Source organism: Ursus arctos, unplaced genomic scaffold, assembly GCF_023065955.2.
Source record: "Ursus arctos isolate Adak ecotype North America unplaced genomic scaffold, UrsArc2.0 scaffold_8, whole genome shotgun sequence".
Lineage (NCBI taxonomy): Eukaryota > Metazoa > Chordata > Mammalia > Carnivora > Ursidae > Ursus > Ursus arctos.
In genome coordinates this window covers 10,231,294-10,250,150 of record NW_026623100.1, presented here as the reverse complement: position 1 = coordinate 10,250,150, position 18,857 = coordinate 10,231,294, and the positions used below count along the sequence as shown (strand labels likewise).

The window sequence follows — 18,857 nt, the reverse complement described above, 5'->3', positions numbered from 1 at the left end:
CATTGTATCATCCACTCCTCCAACAGCTCTGTAAGGTAGCTATTATCCCCATTTTAGAAATGAGGAAACTGAAACTCAGAGAAGTTAAGCAATTTGTCGAAGATGGCACTGTCAGGACATGGCAAAGCTGGGATTTGAGCCAGGTCTATAAGATTCCAAAATCCATGCTCTTCCACTATGTCCAAGGTGGTAGTGCTATGGACCAATGACCCTGCAGAGTAATTCTTACAACAGGTTCAAATCAATCAATTTGCACACAAAGCGTTGTCTGTGGTCTGAATAAATCATTCCAGTTGCTGATAGTTAGCAGTCATTGGTTTGTAGATGCTGTTGTGATTTTTTTTTTTTTTTGAGAGAGAGAGAGAGAGAGGGAGAGAGAGAAGAGAGAACACTGAGGAAGGCAGAGGGAGAGAGAGGGAGAGAATCTTTTTTTTTTTCATAGTAATATTTTTATTATATTATGTTATTCACCATACAGTACATCCCTGGTTTTAATGTAAAGTTCGATGATTCATTAGTTGCATATAATATCCAGTGCACCATGCAATACATGCCCTCCTTACTACCCATCACCAGCCTATCCCATTCCCCCACCCCCTCCCCTCTGAAGCCCTTAGTTTGTTTTTCAGAGTCCATAGTCTCTCATGCTTATGCTTCATTCCCCTTTCTGATTACCCCCCCTTTCTTTATCCCTTTCTTCTCCTACCGATCTTCCTAGTTCTTATGTTCCACAGATGAGAGAAATCATATGATAATTGTCTTTCTCTGCTTGACTTATTTCACTTAGCATTATCTCCTCCAGTGCCATCCATGTTGCAGCAAATATTGAGAAATCGTTCTTTTTGATAGCTGAGTAATATTCCATTGTATATATGGATCACAACTTCCTAATCCAGTCATCTGTTGAAGGGCATCTCAGCTCCTTCCACAATTTAGCTATTGTGGACAATGCTGCTATGAACATTGGGGTGCATATGGCCCTTCTCTTCACTACGTCTGTATCTGTGGGGTAAATACCCAGTAGTGCAATGGCTGGATCATAGGTAGCTCAATTTCTAACTTTTTAAGGGACCTCCACACTGCTTTCCAGAGAGAGAGAGAATCTTAAGTAGGTTCCATGCTCAGCACAGAGTCCTGACGAGGAGCTCGATCTCACAACCCCGAGATTATGACCTGAGCTGAAATCAAGAGTCGGATGCTTCACCAGCTGAGCCACACGGGCGCTCCAATGCTGTTGTAAATTTTAAATACAGATAAGAGTCAATTCCTCAGTTGCTTTTTGTCACTTTATATCTTCACCAGTGACGTGCATTGAGTTTCTATAGTAGGCCTGGCAGAACAGCAGTAAGGGGCATGGCCTAGGTCTGCTCCCAGGTTTGTTGCACTCTAAAGCCTACCTTTTAATTAGTAGTCCAAAACCCAATGGATGGTTAAGTGTGGATGCTCTCATATAAGGTCTGAGAAAATTTTTGACTGAAAAGTAATTTACTGAATGAATGATTCCCCATCTCTTTCCAAGGGTGCTAACAGTGACTATGCATGTGAGTTGTACTGATGGCGCCAGGAGGAGCTTGAAGGGACCAGTCATCTGCTATCATCTCCATCAGCCCCCCTGTTTCCCAAAGTAACAATATGATCTATATGCAAAAAACATCCTTTCTCAGGGCACCTGGGTGGCTCCGTCTGCTGAGGTTCTGATTGCTGTTGCTCATAGTTTGGGGCTAGGTGGGGATCACATTCTGGGGAACCATCCCTCCTGTCACAATGCCTATCACTGTGATGTTGAAGCCCAAGACAAAACTCGAATCCTCTGGCAATTCCACAGAATTTTTAACTTTCCTTTCTGCTGCCTCTCTATTTCCTAACCCAATGTCCTGCTCCCCCAGAGCTTAATCTGATAACAGAGTTTTATTAATTAATGACAGAAACTTAAAGTAATATCATTTTCAGGTACAATTTAATTTTAAATTTTAACCAGGGTTTTTAATACCTGAAGTCTTGTTTTTTCAAAGTGAGAAATGAGTCAGTCTACCAAGGGGATGCAGAAACCAGAGAACAACCATCACACACACACACACACACACACACACACACACACACACCTCTTTGCAAAAGGATCATTATTTTTACAATAAAATACAAGAGTTCCATTTGCCTCATATTTCCACCAATATTTGATATAACCACTATTTGATGTTAGCCTTTTAAAAGAGTGTGAAATGTTATTTCATTGTGGTTTTTAATTTGTATTTTCCTGATGCCTAATGATGTTGAGCACTTTTTCATGAGCTTTTTGACCACTTGCTTATCTTCTTTTCTGAACTCTTGGTCAAATATTTGACACTGGAAGATCTTGTACCTTCAGCAGGGTATGGTATTTTATTTACCATAGAGTAGATTAAACTCAAGACAAGAAAAGAAAAGCATTCAGCAGCTCAAGCCAGGCATTGAAATATCTTGAGGTTAAATTGAGCTTTTTAGTGAAATTTTGTAAAGGGCTCCCTCCCCTTCTGCCTTCCCACCAGCCATTGTTTCCAAAGTACCTTTGCCATGTATTCTTGGGCAGCTCCTTCATTCTGCAGTTTCTAAGCTGTGCAGTGGGGGTTTAGGCTATGTGTGACTGTTTCTGAGATTGTCCTTCCTCCGGTCCCACCAGGCAGGCTGCAGAATCCCAGCGATAGCCTTTGCTTGTCTTGCCATATGTCCTTCCTGGCTGAAGTGAAGCTTCACTTGTTACTTCCTGTCCTATGTTTCCTGGTGTCCTGTGGACAAATAAACAAACAAATGAATAAATCAACAAGAAGCTAAACCATCAGGATTTGTGTGCAACACCATCATAGTAATAGCTGGCATGTGTATGAAGCATGCAGTTTATAACATGTTTTCACACATATAATTTATTTTTATCTTCAGAACAGTCATGGGGCATCATTATCATCTCCATTTTACAGATGAGGCAAACTAAGGCTCAGAGAGGTTAAATGAGTTGCCCATGGTAATCATCCTTGGTTGTTCTTGAGAAAGGAGAGCGGCGACTGGGATTCCCAAATGACAACATGGTGGAGGCAACCCAGTCTCTAAAACCACAGACCAGTGCTGGGAGAGGGGTAGATGGGGATGAGGAAGGAAAGAGGACCAAGCAAGCTTGAGATACTGGGCTCTTTTAACTCCCAAGGGTGCTGACCTAGGCTAGCTAAGGGCGCAAGTGCGGCTCTCTCTGTGATGTGTCCTGAGGAGTCCTTCAAGGAACTCCCACCAAAATACTTCCTTGGGCATGCACAGTGCCTTAGATTCCATCATCATTCCTCTCCTTCTATTAATTGGGACAGTACTTCTTAAACTTTTCCACCGAAGCTCTCTCAATGGCATAGGCATATAAAGGCAGTTTTGCATAAAGTTAAACATATGTTGGGGAAGAAAATTTTTTTCCCATCCTTCAGAGTTCTAGCTAGTCTAAGAATTAAATTGACAGGAGACAGATTAACAGAAGAAAAAAATAAAGTTTAATTATGTGCACAAGAAGGCTCAATGATGAAATTGAGACCTAAAGAATGACCAAAGCAGACAGTTTTTATATTTTTTAGACAAAGAGACAATAACTCTGTGAGGAATTGACAGGACAAAGATAATTTATGTTTGGGAGCTTCAGTTAGTAAGGAATTCTGAACAGAATTTGGGCTGGAGTAGTAAATTACTAAAAAGTACAAGGGTTTGTAGATACAGCCGTCTTGGCCCAAATTCCCTATCTCTGTTGATAAGGCTGTCTCTTTACCTCTTGGTACAGGGAAGGTACCTTTCACATGGGAGATTTCTCTCCTGCTTTTTGGAGACAAAAGAGGGGCTAGAATGTTCTTCTTGCACCGGCTCCTTTTAACTAACTTTAATTTTAAATAATTAATACGCCAAAGTGGCACATTTTGGGGTGGTCTGCTCTAGGCTCCTACACACACATCTAACATATTACCCAGCAATTCCATTCCTGGGTATTTATCTAAGAGAAATAGAAACAAATGCCTCCCAAAAGACTTGCACAAGAATGTTCACAGTAAATTTATTTACAGTAGCCCAAATACTGGAAACATTCCAAAAATTCACCAACAGGGAAATGGATTAACAATCATGGTATAGCCATAGAATAGAATAATATCCAGATTAATAAACAAACAAATTTGGGGAAAACTCCAAATAACCTGGATTGGGTCAAGTGCCCACCTCTGGACTATTCAACTGTGTCTAGGAATAGATTTGTTTGAAACGGAGAAAGGAGAAGTCTGATTTTTTTTTTTAATGTGCCAGAGTTGTTCACTATACCTGTGTCAGAGAGAAGAGCTAGGGCAGTATCTGGAGGAAGGCTTGGATCAAGGCCACTTTGTTATAGTTTATCCTGGGAATGACTTGAAATATTTAAGAGCTGTAGAAGATACTGAGGATATGGAAATGGAAGCATTATGTGATCCAGTAAGGTTAAAGGCATGAGTTCAAAAGCCTAGGAATAGAGATTGGCCTGAGGCATGACTTCTTCCACTGTAACAGAAAGAAAAGAGGACAAAATCAGATGGTAATGCAGTTCAATTTATAGAATCGATTGGAGAAAACAGAGAGTAACCTAATGATTCCTAATTCCCCTGTGAAATAGAAGGTCAGATCATGTGCTGAGAGTAAAAATTATGTAGAATTAGAGGCTTGAGGAAATGGAGAAAATGTGGAAAAGCTGCAGTGGAGAATTAAAAGACCTGACAATAGAGCCCAAAAGATTAGTAGGGTCCAGCTATGGACTGGTTGAGGTCAGAGTCCATAAATGTTTTAGAAGCACCAAAATGCTAGGCCCCCCAAAGCGCAGAGGAAGGAGGCATGGGTTAGGAGCCTCTGCTGGAGGCTTTTTAATAATAAGTTTTCTTGTTTAACAACAGAAAAATGTTCGTGATATATCTTTAAGCTCTTTACTTACGCAGGTTATTAAATAGTATTAATGAATGGTTCCAATTTTATTTTAAGTGTATGCATATGCAGTCATGGAAAATAAGCTGAATTGCATCTTTGCCTGTACCAGATGTTATAAAATTTTCTTCAAAGAGGCTGCTCCACACTTACCCTGTAAAGTAGGGTATGAATGTTCCCAATCCCCCACATCTCCACCAAACTTTATTATCATCAGACTTTTAAACTGGGTGGGGAAAGTCTCATTTCCCTGATTGAGGGTGGGTGTCTTTTCCGCTATGCATATTCACCATTCCACTTACAGCTTCTCTAAACTACCTGCTTGTATCTTTTGATAACCTTTTACTGGATCATTTGCTTTTTTCTCATTTTTAAAAGTAGGAATCCTTAGTACATGGTAGTCTGGGTCCTAGCCTTTTGTTTTTGTTTTAGGGTAGAGTTTTTTTGCCTTTTATTAGTTATATGAAATATTTTTAAAAAAGGAATTACAGAACATAAAACAAAATAATGAATAATTTATGTGGGTGTAATCACAGTACCTTTCAGTAACTTTCAAGTATTCTACAAAGAATATGTATTAATTTAGTTATCAGAAAGAAGCACTATTTTAAAATTCTTTAGAATTTCAAAGAACCCTATGTGTTCTCTAGAGTGTAGCTAAGTCTGATCCCACAGGTGAATACTGTGTAGGGATTTCCTTTAGATGGCCCTGGGCCCCTGGAGTTTTGTGAAAACTGCAAGGGCACCTTCCCGAGTCCCAGCCCCTGGAGCCTTGCCACAGAAGGTGACTGGGAAGGTGGGATCTTCAGAGATCATTTACATTTGTCCACCCTTCTTTGTGTCAAATCGAGGGCTGAGGGAATGGAGTCTGAGTCTTAGTTCCAGATGTGTACAGCAACAGAGAGGCCCAGGAGGACATTGGCCTCCCTGAGGGTCCAGTCCAGCAACAAGTAATGGAGAGATGTCTGAGGAGTTATGGCTGTTAGCAATCACCCTTCAGGTTGGCCCAACCTCAGCCAGTATTCCTGAGGCTGGCACAGGGATGAGAATGCCTTGGGCACCCCTGGCTTCTCCTGGCTCCTTTGTAGGAACTTCTCACCAGCCTGGGGCTGGGGAACTGACTGTTTAAGAAAAATGGGGAAATGGCCCTGGCTGGTCATGCCACACTGTTAACAACAGAGAGCAGCATTGTGCTGCCTTTGCCTCTAAAAAGAGCCAACTCAGGAAGGTGCCAGCTTGGGCAGAATGAATAGCTCAGCCCAAAACATCATCCTACAGCAACTTTTGTTCTCTTTATTACCTCAGCCTGATTTATTTGATTTTGCCAGGTTCCAGAATTTTCATCCAAAATTCCTTAGGGAGTTGTAACTACGATAGAAAAAAGAAGAAAAAGGGAGCTACTGGTTTTTTCATCTTTGCTTCCTTTTGCTCCCCTGCATAGACATAAGCATGAACACGCCAATATGTTCAATGCCAAATTGTCTTTAAAGTAATTATCCACTTTGAAATTTATCAACAATTCTCTGTACAGCCAGACTGAGCCAGGATTATAACATAGGCAATGTCTTTTGAATATCTTATATTTGCACAGTGCTTCAGAAATTTAAATGGGCTTTTGAATAAGTTAAAATACCTGAAATAACCCTCTGAGAAAGGTCAAGATTTATCACCCTCATTATATATACAAGAAAAGAGATTAAATTATTTTCCCAAGATCTCCCAGCTAATAAAAGGTGAAGCTGAGACTAGAACCCAAATATTCAGACACTGAATCCAAGGCATTTCCTTCCCATCGCTTACTGAACATTTATTATTAAAGGCATTTATTTCTTAAATCATGAAATTCTAAGATTCAGTGATTTGTTTTGTCATTTCCAAAAACCAGGCATTAATGGCCTCAATTACCACCTGGCCATACAAAGACCTCTCTTCAGAGCCTCCTAGGTCCACTTTAATTTCAACACTGCTCAGCACCTGTTTACCTTCTCTGATTCACTCCCATTGGAAAATATGCCTTTTGGAGTTCTATGTTCAGAGATTTTCCAGACCAGCACTGTCCAACAGGAATGTAATGTGAGCCATGAATTTGATTTTAAATTTTCTATTAGCCACATTGAAAAGAGAAGGAAAAAAAATGATAAAATTTTAATAGTATATTTTATTTAACCCAATACATCTAAAATATGATTTCATTTTAAAGATTGAGATATTTTACAATCTTCTTTTTCATACTAAGTCTGTGTATTTTAGAATCACAGCACAGCTCTGTTCAACTTGACCGCATTTCAAGTACTCAGTAGTCACATATGGCTAATGGCTACCATATTGGATGACACAGTTATAAATGATGACTGTTTACATGAACTTTTGATGCCCTAAGACAAATGAGTCACCTAACACCAAATTTTTTATATCTATAAAGGAGATATTTTTAAGTATTTCAAGTTGCACTATACCAGGTCATGTCAGCCCCAGACTCCCTTGAAGTATTTGTAGTGCTAAAGTCTTACACCTTAGATCAAACCCTGATCTGCCCTTAATTGGCCATTTGACTTTGAGAAACTAACTTAACCTCCCTGATTAACTAACTTAACCAGAATACTAGTATTTATTTATGGTGTTGTGAGAATTACATTTAATTCTATATAAAGCACCTATTATGATGCCCGTCATACATAGCAATCATTCAACAAATGGTAACTCTTTACCAGTAGTATGATTATTGCTTTTCCTGTGCTGCTCAGTTGTGCTGGATGTTCTATGACTAGATCAGGCCAGTAGGCAGCCATTATTCAGGGAGGAAGGGAGAAAATGTCCTCCGTAGAGCACCCTGTATTCCCCCCACCAGTATATGCTTTACCACCCATCCTGGATTAAATAGGGATCTTTACACAGCACCTGCGTGGCTCAGTCAGTTAAGCACCTGCCTTCAGCTCAAGTCATGAATCTGGAGTCCCAGGATTGAGCCCCACATCAGGCTCCCTGTTTAGCAGGGAGTCTGCTTCTCCCTCTGACCCTGCCCGCTCTCTTGTGCACTCTCTCTCACTCACTGACTATAAATAAATACTTAAAAAAAGAAATAGGATCTTTGCAGATGTGATCATAGTGGATTAGGGTGGGTCCTAAATCCAGTGATTGGTGTCCCTAAAGAAGGCCATGTGAAGGCACAGGGAGTGCACCAGGTGAAATCTGAGGCAGAGATTGGAGTGATGTGTCTACAAGCCACAGAATGCCAAGGATTGCAGGCAACCACCAAAAGCTAGAGGGAGGATGGCCCTGCTGACACCTTGATTTTAGGCGTTAGCCTCCAGAACTGTGAGATATTAACTTCTGCTGTTTTAAGCCACCCGTTTTGTGGCAATTTGTCATAGCAATCCTAGAAAACAAATACATCACTGAATTTCAATTGTCTCTTTTCTGGGTTGTCTCTCTCATAGTCTGTTGATTCATGTTCTGTCAATCTTGCTATCCCCAGTACTTGGCATAGTATTTGGCATATCACAGGCACTCTATATGTGTTTGTGGACTAGGAGTGAAGCAAGAAAGCACATGGGGAAACCAAGTCTGATAAACAGGTAACGCTGTCATCCTACAACTGATAAATCTGTAAGAACTATTAACATGAGCCATGAGAAAAGGGAAGTTTGGAATAATTTATGGGTAATTGTACTGGAGAGCAATCAGTGAAGCTCTGACTGGAGAGGTTTGTGGTTTTGGTTTTGGTTTTCCTGATTGGAGAGTTTGGTTGTAAGGTGCAGAGAGTAGAGTAGCAAGAAGCAGAAAAATCCACAGAAAGAAGGCAGGAAGCAGAAGCCATGAGATAGGAGAAGCCTCGAGTGAGCAGACAGGAGACCAGAGATTAGTCAGAAAAATCATTTGGCTTTCAGAAATAGTAGCTGTTGATACAGAGACGGAGGGTTCCTGAATCCCAAGAACAGACCACCAAGAGCTGCTATTGGGCCACTAGGGGTCTGTTCTGGAGAACATTCTAGTTCCCCATGCCATCTACTCATTTTCTGCTGAACCAGCTTCCTCTGCTTTCTCACTTACTTCCCTATGAATCTCTACAATAGAGCACCATCATCTGAAGTAAACTGAGCACTTTCCTCAACTGCAGACATATATATATATTTGAGAGAGAAACTGAGAGCATGAGCACGGGAAGGAGTAGAGGGAGAGGGAGAAAATCTCCAGCAGACTCCGTGCTGAGCACAGAGCCCAACACAGGGCTCAATCCCATGACCCTGACATCATCACCTGAGCCAAAATTAAGGGTCAGATGCTTAACCCACTGAGCCACCCAGGTGCCTCTGGCCTAAATATATTTTAATTCACTTTGACTGTTTTTGGTGTTATTTTTACTTTATAGATGAGAAAATTGCAACTTACATTAGCACGTCGGTGAGTTTAAATCTTCCTCTTTCTCTCTCTCCGCTTCTCTCCCTCTCTCTTGCTATCTTTCCTACTCTCTTTAAGTTAGTTAGAAAGCAGAGAGCAAGATATAGAGAAGATAAGCAATAGGAGAGGTACATTTTGATGGAACAAGGTAGGTGTTCCTGTGAGAAATCATTGGGGGGCTAATTGGTCCTTGGGTGGAGGCAGCAGGGCAGCAGGTCACCCACAGGGAAGACATGCTTGAGGATAACTTTCCAGATTTGCTTAGGAATAAGCAATTTAAAACTCACAGACTGTAAACTATTTCCCACAGAAATCAAGGAGAACATCAGAGTAACAAAAGCCTTTTAAAAAATAATTTAATTAATTAAATTATTATATTTTATTTATTATTAATAAATAATTTAATAGTTTTAATTTATTATTATGTGTTAATTATAATATATAAATATATAAATTATTAATATATTATTAATAGTTATTAATAATAAATACTTTAATAATTTTAGATATTAATAATAAATAATAAAATTTAATGATTTAATAAATAAATAATTCAATAAAATTATTATTTATTATATATAATAAATTAATTAATAAATTAATGATTTAATAAAATTATTAAAAAATTTTAATTTTTTTAAAAGTATTTAAAAATAGTTTTAATTTAAATTTTTAAATGTTTCATCATTGTATTTTCACCCCGCTGAGCTTTGAAGGTCATGTTATAGAAGCGACTCTGCGCAGAGTCCTGTTTACCCTCCATGCTGTAATCAGTGTTGCTACCTTAACCTGAAGGAGAGTTATAACCAGTTTTCTCTCCCGGGATGTTTCAAATAAGATGTCCCAGTGCAGCTTCATCAAATAAGGCAGCAGCAGACTCTGAGACCATATAAATACTGTTTTTTGGAAGATTAGATTGCATAACTCCAGAGTCCTGGACATCTGTGGCCTCAGGCAGATGAAAGAACAAGAGATGAAGTCATACGGGGGATGGTAGAGGCAATCTTTCATCTGAGGAGCAAAGAAAGGGCTTCCCTTCAGGACTGACACATTACGCACCCTGTTCCCCAGGAAATTGAAGCCACAGCTGCAGCTCTGAGCTCTGATGTTGGACTGGGAGCTGAGAAATCTCCCTGAAAAACAGGCTTCCCAAGGGCAGGGCAGGCATTGTGCTCTTTCTATATACAACTTTAGGGTTTTTATCTTCTCTCAGAACACGGAAATGAAATCATACCAATGCTAGAAGAACAATTGTCTTTATTTTTCTAAATTGATTTCCCCTCCCTAAACTCCTACTCAATAAACAATGCCATCCCAAGCCCCTCTTCCATTTTCTTCCAGGTACTGATGTTTGGGTGACAGTGTTCAACCCAAGGAGAGAGCCTGTCTGGGGTCCCAGTGTCACAGTTGATCAGTGCAGCCTTTGGCATTCATGAAAATTTCATTAAAATGGAGCCTAAGAATATCCTGTTTCTCCCAAGAACCCTGCTCTGGCCTCCTTAGACAGCCTTTTCTGTGAGTACATGTGACTCCATCTTGTAACTCTTGTTACAAGGAGGTTAATGGATTGCACGTCTATCTTGTATAAGAATAGCTATTTTTGTCATTGATTGAATCCCTACCTGTGTCAGGGGCTGTAATCAACATTTTACACACATTATTTCCTTTCATTCTCATTCCACAGATGGGGAAATTCAAGCAGAGACATGGAGTGACTTCCAAAATGTCTTAGGTGAAGCCACATCTCTCTCTCTTTTTTAAAGATGTACTTATTTATTTTAAAAAGACAGAGAAAGTTGGGAGGGGAGGGGCACAGGGAGAGAGAGAACCTCAAGTAGACTCCTCACTGAGCACAGAGCCCAACACGGGGCTCAATCTCACGACCCTGAGATCATGACCTGAGCTGAAATCAAGAGTCAGACGCTTAACTGACTGAGCCACCTAGGCACCCTATGTCTCTGTTACTGCTTAAGGGCAGCTGCCTTTGTTAAACTGGCATCCAAAAGAATTTCCCAATATATTTCAAGTTTAGCTGAGATGGTTATGCCATCTGAGCAAATATTTAGCACAACAGGTCTTTGAAACAATTACCTGGAAGCAGTATAATTATATTAAAGGAAATTTACACCTGGTAGTAAATTCAGAGCATCAACCTGTCCAACTCTTTAATTTATAAATAAGGAACTGAGGCTCAGAAAGTTTAAGTTACTATAAAAGTGTACACAATAAATAGAAGCAGAGCCTAGAATTCTGGCCAAAGGTGTATTGTGATTATCCACCTTCTTCCCCTAAGACAGAATATAACTCCCTCTTCTCCCCAGCTAGGAGATAAGGGCTCGTAGGAGGTGGGGAGGCTTGGTGCTAAGAATTCGTTGCCACTTTGCACCCACAAGCTGTGTGACACCATGTCAGTCACTGAGCTTTCTGAGTCTCAGGTTTCTCTTTTGTGAGATGGGAATAACATGGTGCTACTTACCTCACAGAGCGTCTATGGAAACATAGTCCAGTAATGGATATGAAGGCATTTGAAAAGGGAAAATGTGCTATTGGATGTATGATACAATTATTATCAGTGATTCGACAAAGCAGAAGTTTATTTCTCTCTCATGAATCGGATCCTTCTTCTGTGTTACTGCTCCACCATCCCTAAGCGTTTTCCTTTTCCTCATGGTCCAAGCTGGGTCATCTCCATTATATCAAAAAAATGAAAAGACAACTGACAGAATGGGAGGACATACTTACAAATCATAAACCTGATCAGGGGCTTATATCTAGAATATATAAAGAATACGTACAGCCCAAAAATGAGACAAGAAACTCAATTAAAAATAAGCAAGGTATTTGAACAGACATTTCATATCCAAAGAGGATATGCAAAAGGCCAATAAAAGGATGCTCAACAATATTAGTCATCAGGAAAGGCAAATCAAAACCACAATGAGCTCCCGCTTCACCCTCATTAGATGGCTAAAAACCACAAGACGGACAATCATGACTGACAGGGATGTGGAGATAAGAACCCTCATTCATTGCTGATAGGAATGTAAAATGGTGCAGCCCTTTTAGAAAACAGTTTGGCATCGCCTCCAAAAGTTATCCATAAAGTAGCCACATGTCCCAGAACCTCCACTCCTGAGCATATATCCAGGAGAACGGAAAACATGTATGTCCACACAGAAAGCCTGTACACAAATTTTCATAACACTATTATTCACAGTAGCCAAAAGTAGGGAACAATCAAAATGTCCATCAACCGATGAATAGATAAAATGCATATATCCATACAATGGACTATTATCCATCTATAACAAGAAATTAAGTGCTGACACATGCTACAGCAGGAATGTACCTGAAAACATGATGCAGAGTGAAAAAACCTAGACACAAAAAAACCACATATTACTTTTTAAGCTTTTATTTTTATTTTTATTCATTTATTTTAGAAAGAGACAGAGAGAGAGAATATATGCACAAGCCAAGGAAGGGGGGAATGCAGAGCAGGGGGAGGGAGAGAGAATCTTCAGCAGACTCCAGGCTGAGCAGGGAGCCCAACGCAGGGTTCAGTCCCATGACCCTGAGACAATGACCCAAGACAAAATCCAAGAGTCAGACAGCCAACCAACTGAACCACCAGGCACCCCACAAAAAACACGTATTATTTAATTTCATTTATGTGAAATGTCCATTAGAGAAATCCATAGGAAAAGAGTAGATTAGTGACAGCTGGGGGTGGGGGTGGGGGGGCATTTGGGGGGGGGGACTGGGGAGTGACTGCTTAATAAATATAGGGTTTATTTTGAGCATGGTGAAAATGTTCTGAAATGAGTGGTGATGGTCACACAACAGCATGAATGTGTAAAAATCACTAATTCTATACTTTAAAAGAGTAAATTGTATGATATGTGAATTGTATCTCAGTACAGTTGCTATTAAGGTAAGACTGAGCAATACACGTATTACACATGTTCTGTGTAAGACTAAGCATATACACTATATTAATAAGAAAGGAAAGATAAATCTAAAATACAGGAAAATGGTCGCGGGAAAATCCGAGGATAGAATAGGAGAAGAACACATATGTTGCTGTCAATTATTGGCTCTACTCAAGTTTTTGGGTTGATGTGGGTTCACAAGTCTTCATTATATTTTTTAAATAAACAAATAAAAGAAGGTTGTGAAAGGACTAACAATAATGTGTCAGAGACCAAGAATTATAATTCATCTGATTTTTATGCATCTGATGTCAATGGAAAAAAATACATATTAATTACATTTACAAACTGCAGCAACAACAAAATGTAATTTTAAAATCCTATTTGGGCTTTGCTCCTTACTCAGATGGCATGAACCCACTACAGCCTATCCCATCCCCAGGTTACAATGAAAAACTCTGAACAAAATGCTGCCAGATAGCATTTCCCTAATAACCATCTTGTTGTACTGTAGTGATGTAGGAGAATGTCCCTGTTCATAAAAACCATACACTAAAGTATTCATAGATAATGGGACATCATATTGACAACTTACTCTCAAATGGTTTGGGAAAACTTTATTTGTATTATACAAGTAAGTTATTTGTAGTACTCTTATAACTTTTCTGTAACTTTGAGTTTGCTTCAAAGCCAAAGGTTTTCATCAAAAAGAGTGAAAAAGTAAGTTTTAAGCCAAACAAACATATTTGCATGACACAGAAATAATAGAGGGTTAGTACTCAGAATAGATAAATAATTCCTATCAATCAATAAAAAAGAGATACACTGAAATAGAAAATGAAAGAGCCATAAAGAAAAAACAGAAGAAAAAATATAAATGAACATAAGACAAAATGCTCACCATTCTTAGAATGGATAAAGATGTGGTACACACACACACACACACACACACACACACACACACACACACACACGGGAATATTACACAGCAATAAAAAAGGATGAGATCTTGCCATTTGCAACAACATGGATGGACCTAGAGGGTTTTATGCTAAGCAAAATAAGTCAGACCAAGAAAGACAAATACCATATGATTTCACCCATCTGTGGAATCTAAAACAAAAACAAATGCATAGACAACAAAAAGCAGAATCAGACCTATAAATACAGAGAACAAACTGGTGGTGGCCAGAAGGAAGGTGGGTAGGCGGATGGGAAAAATGGGTGAGGGGGAGTGGGAGATACAGGCTTCCAGTTATGGAATGAGTAAGTCACAGGGATGAAAAGCACAGCATAGGGAATACAGTCAGTGATATTGTAATAGTGATGTATGGTAACAGATGGGAGCTACATTTGTAGTAAGCATAGCATCACATATAGAGATGTTGAATCACTATGTTGTACACCTGAAACTAACATAACATTGTGTGTCAACTATACTCAAAAAAAGCAGTTTTTTGAAGATTTTACTTATTTATTTGAGAGAGAGAACAGAGCAAGAGAGAGAGCACCCAAGCAGGGTGGGGAGGGACAGAGAGAGAGGGAGAAGCAGACTCCCCACTGAGCCAGGAGCCAGACACAGGGCTGGATCCCAGGACTCTGGGATCATGACCTGAGCTGAAGGCAGATGCTTAACCGACTGAACCACCCAGGCACCCCAAAAATACTTTTTAAAGTGCATGTATAGAACTTAGCCTAGTGCCTGAAAAAAAAGAATTCTCAACATCTTTAGTAATCAGGGAAATGCACATTTAAACTACAATGCAATAACATTTCATATCCACCAGATTGGCAAAAATTTAAAACCTGGACAATGCTGGGGGAGGTGGCAAGAGGAGCATTCATGCATTGCTGGTAAAAGTGTAAATGTTATAACCATTTTGCAAAGCACTTGGGTATCACCAAATATTAGACCAAGTAGTTCCACAATAAGATAGATACCTTATTGAACAGCATGTCCTATGGAAATAGAATGCAAGCCATATATGTAATTTTAAGTTTCCTAATAGCTCATTTAAAAAAGTAAGAATTACTTGAAATTAATTTTAATATTTTAACTTAAGCCAATGTGTCTAAAATTTTATTGTTTCAGTATTTAATAAATATAAAAACATTGACAATGACATATTTTAGGTTTCTTTTTCATACTAAGTCTTCAAAATTCAGTCAGTATTCTAGACTTGCTGCATTTGGATTGGCCATATCTTAGGCTCTCGATAGCCACATAGGGCTAATGGCTACCGTACTGGATAGCATAGTTCCAGAAACTTGACATGTGCAACAGGAGGCTTGCACAACCAACTCTATAACAGCATTGTTCAATGTAGCAAAATCTGTGACAACCCAAATGTCCATCAATAGTGGAACTGATAAATAAATGTTTATGTGTCACATAAATACAAAATGGAATATCAGACACCAGTGAAAATAAATACATGACAGCTTAGGCATCAACCTGTTTGTTCCTCAAAAACAATATTGAGGGGTGCCTGGGTGGCTCAGTCGGTTGAGCATCTGCCTTCAGCTCAGGTCATGATCTTGGGTTCCTGGGATCAAACCCCGCATTGGGATCCCTACTCAGTGGGGAGCCTGCTTCTCCCTCTCCCTCTGCTGCTCCCTGTGCTTGTGCTCTCTCCCTCTCTCGATCTTAATGAAATGAATCTAAATGAAATCTTAAAAAAAAAAAAACCTTGAGTAAAAGGAACAATTTACTAATTAACATATACAAAACGACTTCATTGACATAAAGTTCATAAGCAGGCTCAACTAAATGCAATATCATCTAAGAATACATGCATAGCTGGTAAATGTGAAAAGTTAAGCAAAATTGTGGTTAAGATGAAAATTCAGCCAGGTTCCCCCTGGTGGTGATGGAGGAAAAGCACCTTGGGGATATCTCAGGGTAGCAGTGACGTTCTAGTTCTTAATCTGAGAGATGGACATATGGGTGTTCGTGGTAGTGTTCTTTAAACTGTACATAAACATTTTATATATAAGTTATATTTAAATATGAACAATGGGCATAAAAGTATATATAGTAAGCCTCTGATTGTGGGGGAAGTAGTAAAGCACAAGAATATTACATGCATATTTATTCATTTGTAGAACATATCTCTGAAAAAATTCAAAAGATTGGTGAAATTAGTTGCCCCTAGAGAGAGGAGCTGACTGGATAGAGGACAGAAATGGGAAGGAAAATTTCATGGCATACCCTTTTGTATCTTTCGAATTGTGAACCTCATGAATATATTACCTAATCAATTAATCAGTCTCTGTAATTCAATCGCTTGGACCCCATCTCTGGAAATTCTGATTTAATAGGTCAGGGTTGAAGGCCTAGGAACTGCAGGAGTCAGACATTGTGATACTGTAGGTCAAAGGACTACACTTTATGAACAACCACTGTAGGCTTATTTATTCACAAATTCTCATGTTTATTATATGTTGGTCATTGTTCACCCACCATAAAAGGTAAAATTAACATGGGCACAGTAGCCGATAAGAACTTTTGGAAATTCTCTTCTGATTGCTTCTATTTTCTCACAGAAATGAGAAGGAGTCATCAACTCAGACTGTTTTGAGGACTGAGAAATAACATATAACATGGATGAACCCTGAAAACACTATTGGTAAGTGAAAGAAGACAGTCACAAAAGACCACATAGCGTACCATCCCATTTATATGGAATGTTTAGAATAAGCATATAGAGATAGAAAGTAGATCAATGGTTGCCAGGGGCTGAGAGTAGTGAGGTAATGGGGAGTCACTGCCAATGTTTACTGAGTTTCTTTTGGGTAGTTGGAAACATTCTGGAATTAGGTGGTAGTGGTTACACAACTCTGTTGTGTATATTAGAAAACCCCTAAATTGTACACTTTAACTGGATGATTTTTATGGTATTGGAAATATATCTCAATAAAGCTGTTTTGAAAGAAAGAACATAAAATTCCCAGTACAAGTTGGAACCTAATACCCACTGTTATTATTTTTGTCAGTAGCAGCTGTGGGATCTCTAAGATATCAATATTATCATGTTGTGTAGTAATTATTTTTCACGTTCACCCCCTGTAACAGCCTGTTTTCCAAAGACGGACATACGATTGTATATCCCATCTCAAGGGCTTTTCTTATTTTGTGACATTGACACTCCTGCACTGAGAGGTCAGGTCTATGCTTTCTCCCTTCAAAGGTGAATGGAAAACCTGTAACTTTCTCAACCAATAGAATGTAGCAGAAGGGACGCCATGTGGCTTCCAAGGCTAGTGCATGAATGGCAATATAGCTTCCTCTCAGCTCATCTCTTGGCTTGACCTTGGAACCCAGCCACCATGTTGTGAGGAAGTTCAGGCCACACAGAGAGACTACATGTGGCTATTTCAGTGGCAGCCCCAGCTAGACCCTCAGCCTAGAGCCAACAGCCAGCATCAACCACCAGACTCTCGAATGGACAAGACTTCAAATGTCTCCGCTGTTTTCAGGGAGAATGGAGATTAAAGGAAGGGCAAGCGTGTTTTTTCACAGTGCCCACATGATGGGCTGGTTCATTGGTGCCCAGGGTGTTCAGACCAGGACTCGTTCTCCTCCACACGACCTGAAGATGTGGTGATACTTGAAGTTTTGCTTGTTTACAATCTCACACACTGGAGCAAAATATTTATAGGGCCTGGTTCTTACTGCCTTCCCAAAGAGCTTTTACTTGATCTTAAGAATTCTCCTTTTTAATTCCCCACGAGAAATATATTACTGGAAGTATAAAATGTCTATTATACCTGTTCTAGAAAAATAGATTCAGGTCACATAGGGAAGTTGAACATAAGAGAAATTGAGTCGTCTTGATCTGGCGTTACCTCCATATCTATTTGATAAAGAAACCCATGAGTCCATGTTACCAGAAGACCAACAGTACAAGAGCACGTGGCTCCAGGGGTCCCAAACAGACTAGGTTTGGCCACTCACCACTGACAAAGTCCAAAGGCAGAGAGACTTGTGGTGGTAAAACAAGAGTGGAATTTATTCCAGTGAGGCCTATACTGGGAACACAGCAGACTAGTGTCCCGAAGCCTGTCTCCAAAGTACTGAAAATACTTCCAGGTTTATATATGGAAAAATGTGGGACAAAGGTCAGTGGGTATGTTCAGGTAGGCAATAAAGGCCAGGTCCATCATTCTCTTGCAGTCAGTCACTCAGGGTCTTGCTGACATTAGCACAGTCGTAATTGCTTGAGGGGGTAATTTTGGTTCCAATCACAGGATGCTTTGCCCACCGGGTCTTTTGCCTGAGTTAAGAGAGAAGCTGGAAAGAAAAACTTAATCAGAAAGTGCAGACTGAGGTCAAATGGAGGCAATTAAGGCAACAACTGGGTCCTGTTTCAGCTGAGACAGCATGGGAAAGAGATTGGAGAAGGTTGCAGGAGACACTGACAGAACAGGAGGTGGGGTGGACTGGCAACGGCTGGATAGGCTGACTCAGCAAGTCAAAAAGTGCCTTGGCCCCATCTGCCAGCTAAGCCAGAAGCGTTGCACACGTCACTGAGGAATCTGGATTTTGAATAGTCCTGAAAAACAAGAAAAGGCTTTAGGGTGCTCCAG

At 39.7% G+C, this 18,857-nt stretch overlaps 1 long non-coding RNA gene across 1 annotated transcript in view; it reads left to right on the top strand.

Annotated features, from left to right (window-relative positions):
- Positions 1–16,897, top strand: part of LOC113246955 (uncharacterized) — a 46,593-nt gene extending 29,696 nt beyond the window's left edge. Inside the window, exons 4-5 of the long non-coding RNA XR_003313110.3 lie at positions 10,678–10,851; positions 16,815–16,897. This is a non-coding gene — a long non-coding RNA (uncharacterized LOC113246955). The remainder of the gene's footprint in view (positions 1–10,677; positions 10,852–16,814) is intronic.
- Positions 16,898–18,857: the final 1,960 nt, after the last annotated feature.